The sequence below is a fragment of the Haplochromis burtoni genome, unplaced genomic scaffold, assembly GCF_018398535.1.
Source record: "Haplochromis burtoni strain Fernald_Lab_line unplaced genomic scaffold, NCSU_Asbu1 Contig_60, whole genome shotgun sequence".
In the NCBI taxonomy this organism is placed as follows: Eukaryota; Metazoa; Chordata; class Actinopteri; order Cichliformes; family Cichlidae; genus Haplochromis; species Haplochromis burtoni.
In genome coordinates, this window is record NW_024582421.1 from 1,559,485 (window position 1) to 1,564,755 (window position 5,271).

At 39.3% G+C, this 5,271-nt stretch overlaps 1 protein-coding gene across 2 annotated transcripts in view; it reads right to left on the reverse strand.

The window, feature by feature from the left end:
* sema3bl (sema domain, immunoglobulin domain (Ig), short basic domain, secreted, (semaphorin) 3bl) overlaps positions 1–5,271 on the reverse strand; it is a 53,694-nt gene that overhangs the window by 37,037 nt on the left and 11,386 nt on the right. The gene's annotated exons all lie outside the window — the stretch shown is intronic.

Sequence of the window (5,271 nt, forward strand, 5' to 3'; positions counted from 1 at the left end):
TGTGTGTGTGTGTGTGTGTGTGTGTGTGTGTGTGTGTGTGTGTGTGTGTGTGTGTGTGTGTGTGTGAACACGTCGCTGGTATGTCAGACTCTCAGCGGAGGAGTCAGCTCGGGCTGAATCGACTTTTCGTTTGTCTCTCATCACTCATCTGTCACATCGGTTATTTCTCTCCTCATTTTCACTCAGCACAATACACACTGACTAGCATGCACAAACACAGAGAGTGAGAGGGGGAGCCCAAGTCACTCGCCACTCAGCGTGAGTACTGACTGAGTGAGGCAGGAGGGTCCTATGTACCGGTGATACCTTGTCCATCACTGGGGCCATGTACACACAATGGAGCTGTTTTTATAAGAAATCAGCATTTTTCCACATACATAAGCATGAACACTTTTCAGCAGTGCTGCAAGTATGCTTTACTTTCTCAGGTATTATTTCATCACTTATCCACCATTTATTTGTTTTAGCTCACACTCTCATAAAGGCATTTCAAAGAGGTTTCCACTGATATTGACATTCATTTCATCCTGTGTCTTTGCTGAACAGCCAAAAGTTTGGCTGATTAATGAGAAAATTGCCAAGCAATAGCAATATAAGGTAGGGAGAGAGGAAGTTAGACAAAGTTAGAGAAAGAAAGAAATAATTGGTAAGAGAAGCAATGCAGACATTGAAGAGTTCAGCAACTGGTAAGAGTCTGAAAATAATTAGAAGGCAGACAGACAAAGAGAGCAGTACGACTGATTGATTTCTTGAAACTGGCAGGGCTGAAAAAAATATGCTGGAGAGACAGAAGGAAAGATAACCGACAGTAGCTGAAGATCAGCAGTCTCTTCCACCCTCTGCAACTTTTACATCTGCCACACAGAGATCCTCCGCACTGTTGCTTTGCTTATTTTCACAAACCAAGCATTTCCAGGGACAGCTTCAACTCAGAGATGAAGCTGTTAGGCTTCTTAACAAGCATAACCCCAGAGCCACGTGGCTGCTGCACTTGAACTGGACTTTATAATTAAAGAATTTATGTAAGGCTTTATGTTATAAAATTGTGTATTTTCTAATCAGGGGCAGAATTAATTTATAGCCTGGCTGCTGACAACATTAATATCTCTTATAGACAGAGAATAGCATTTATCAGTCTTGTGTTTTCTCAAAAGTCCGACATGTTTTGCATCATTAACTCCAAACTCTTCTTTTTTCTTCTTTCTCAATATGAAGTGCGTGCAGTTCTGAGCCATTTGTTTTCCACAGCACAATCGGATTCATTCTGTTTCCACCTACATGCACACAAACCCACTCAGACTGAAAGCAGCCTTTCTCCCTCCCGTCGTTTCTCATAAATTACTCGATTGTATACACAAATCTTCCTCAAACCAAAGCAAAAATGCAGCGACGTAAATACCAGAGCGCACATACACAGAGACACCAGCAAGCACACCCAAACAGAGAGGAAAGGTGAGCTGACAGCTTCCATCTGTAGCTTGTTATCACTCTAGCAGCTCATCACCTCAGTGTGGAAATCACGCCAGTGTCTCACCTCTCACCAACCTCTCCCCCTCTCTCTTCCCTGCTCTCTATCCAGCTTCACCTCACCTCTTCTGCGTCTCCACCACACTCAGTCTCTTCTGTCTATCCATCTTTAACGTCCTTACTTGAAGTCATTTTTGAATAATAGAGTCTTAAGTTTCATCTCTTGTTTCTTTCTGTCTTCCTGTCCCTTTTGCTACTTGATCTTTATTCCTTGTCTCTCTTCTTTTTATCCATCTTTTTGCTCAGTCTATATATACATCCACAAATTCATGACAGCATCCATAGTGAAACATCTGTCTTCAATGTGCATTATTTCCCTAAAAGCAGTCAGCCAGTGCTGCACTGACAAACAGCAGATGTGCCAAAGCAAAGCGACACGCGAATGAGCATCTGGTTTCACTGTGTCAACCCTCACGCAGTCTCACCCGCTGCAAAGATGTGTTTGCAATAATTTATTATTGATTTGTTTACATTTCACTCTTCTGCACAATCGGTCTAAGGCATGCCCTGGTGTTTGTCAAATCTACACGTCAGACGTGTGGACTTTGCAATCTCATTCACTGCTCCTGTTTTGCATACTACTCTTTGATCCAGGAGCCTGTGCAGTGAAGGAAAGAGCATGAAAAGGAGGAGAAGTGAGGTAAAATTGAGGGCACCACCACTGCCTGAATAGATTTTAATTTGGTTCTTAACTAGGAGGTATCACATGTTCTGCTGAGAAAACTTATCTGCAACTGTTTTTTCCATCATGTTAAGCAGTATGGCCTCTCCGTGTGGAGTTTGCATTACCTGCGTGGGTGTCTCTCTGATGTCCAAAGGCATGCACGTTTGGCTATCTGGGGGCTCTAAATTACATGTAGAAGTGAAAATTGTGTGTCCAGATTGGATCCTACTTCATGTCCAATACACGCTGGAGAATGGATGGATGGACTATGACTAGACCACTAATAATGCTGCCAACTTGCAGACTCCCTCAGAGCAGTGGTCGGATTTTGCGGTCAGACTGAGGTTGAAAGGCTGAAACATAAAAAGTAACTGGACCTGGACAATCAAATGAAATGAATGAAACCAAGAAGTTAAAAAAGTTGGGGAGATTAATGACACACTATTAAGCAATTTTTCTTTTAAGGTTAAAAAAAGACACTAAAATTCAGTAATTGTGGATTAGGAGTACATGCAGTATTGTGCAAAAGTCTTAAGATGTCACTTTCACAAACTGCTCTTCTGCTATATTTGAACTTTTAGGTCTGGAACTTCTTCTTTTGTCCCCTTTGTTTAAGGAAACCACACTGAGATATGCCAAAAGAGCCATGAAATCTTTGGGAATCAGCTTGTTGGTGCAAAAATACTGTTTTACGCCTGTCCAACTCTGTTATCTTTGTCATGTTTCATTAATTTTAATGATGAAAAGGGAACAGAATTTGTGATAGTGGTGTGGCAGGCTAGTAAAAGCAAAGGGTCTAAAGATACAATTTAAAATTTGTTCTTGCTAACTTGTCTCTCATGTGCAGACACAACACACAACACGGAGGGTACATCCCATGGGTTGTATGCTTTAATGATTCAAAAGTAAGTGCTAAATGGCTTTACAAACCAGAAATGTTTCTCTGAAAATAGGCAAGTTAATGATGAGACTGAAAATGAGTGAGCTGTGATCTTGAGCGGTGTCTTGAGACTTCTGTGCAGCACTGTATGTTGCTGTGTGGGTCACTGATGTCTGGTGCCACAAAGTTTGCTGAAAATTTTAAAATATTGCCAAACAAGTGAATAACAATGAAAAGAAGCTTTCATGTGCAGCAAATATGCCTTTTTTCAATGAGTACCTGTACAACTTATTATCACACACCATATTTAAAGAGTGTCTATGCAACGTCGCAATATTTAGGAGGGATTATTAACACAAAATCTCAATGGTAAACCTAAGAGTCAGTGTTTTATTGCCAGCAACACACACTTCTGTCTGCACTGTCCGCCAGTCTGCTGCTGTCCTTTTCATGGCTCCATTTAGTGATGAAGAATAAATGTAAGAAGCTGGTTTGAACTGAGAATTTTATTAATGGACTATCGGAAACAAAAGAAAAAGTGGGTTAGATAACAAAGTGAAGAAAAGCTTCTCTAATATACAAATTGGGCACAAGCAAAGTATAGGTACAAGCTATTTTACTGTATACTGAACACACATAGACATGCACATATATATAAGCACATGCATACATGTCTGATAGTATCAGTGTTATTGTTGGCTCAGCAGGAGAAAAGAACACATCTGATGCCTATTAGACCCCCTGAGCTACAAAATACGCGCTAGTAAGGCACACATGCATGCCATAATAAACCAATAAGGTCAAACTATCCTTGTTCAAACCACATCTGTGCACATCTGAGATGACAAAACTTACTGTCAGACGCTTTCTCTAAATATTGCTCGTTGATGTTTTATTTTCACGAGCTCTGATACCAAAAAACGCACACACCCACATCCACAAACAGAGACTCATTACACTGCTGACAGACTTCCCAAGGTATCATTAGATCTTGGCTGTATATTATTGCAGAGTGCCAAATATCTCTGGAATCTGCTGCGTGCACAAAAAGTCATCTCACAATGCTTCTCCTTCTCTCACCTCACCCACTCCTCCTGGGCTTCATCCTCCTCTCAAGGATATCAGATTCCCTCTCATCCTTTACATTTTTCCTCCTCATTTTTACAAGAGCTGGAAAATTCCTCAGAATTATGGACCTCTTCCTGACCTATGTCCTCGCTTTTTTTATTTCCTTCTTGACAGCATATGCAAAGAAAAAAAATGCACAATGTAATTCTGCTACATTTACTGTTAACTACTTACGTATTGCATTTGACGCTTCATCACAGACTTTACTTTTCTCTGGGTTGATTTGTTTACATTATGTCATGCTTGAATTAGGTATACTGTTCCACAGAGTTTCACCTTTCCTTTTTCTCTCACTTTTTCTTTCACTTTTCTATCACTTTCAGCTCAGATTGCCTCGCATTTATTGATAATCTGAACATTTCTTTCAAAAATTTGTCTGAAAAAACTTATGAAGCAACTTAAGGCAACTTTTGTTGTGATTCAGTACTATATAAATAAAACTGAACCGAGTTACACTGCAAAATTACTCAAAGCATTCAGAAAAAAGAAGACTAAAACCAAGAGTCACTCTCTGCTGGTCATTAGAAGGAATATGTCTCTTCGTTTGCCGCACTTTTTGTAGGTCAGTGATGTCCATCTATTATATACAGTCTATAACACTTCCTAAAATATAACCCATTTGTCTAAGGCTTATTAGCAAACTGACACAATAAACAGATTAAAATGGTAAACACAAGCTTCAAATCTTCATCTTCACATTGTTTGAAAGGATGCATGTTAGTCTGTTTGTGCTAACAACCAAACTAAATGTGAGTTTTACTCAGAGTAAAGAATAACTTTCAGGCCTTTGCTGAAAGTTATTCTTTTTTTAGTGAGGTAATCAACCTCTTTTACAATCCATTCTACAGATTATCTGTTTTCTATAAATGATTTATAAAAAAAATGTATCCTCAAGAACAAAACTGAGCATAGCACTGAATTTCAGTTCACAAATACGGCAATCTGATATACATGCAGATATCTGATATTTTTTTTAATAACAGCTGTGATTGTAGCCTCTGTCACATACTCAGACAAAAAACACTTTTCTATACTATGTATGTAAATTGTGTCCTGTAAGATAATTATTTGG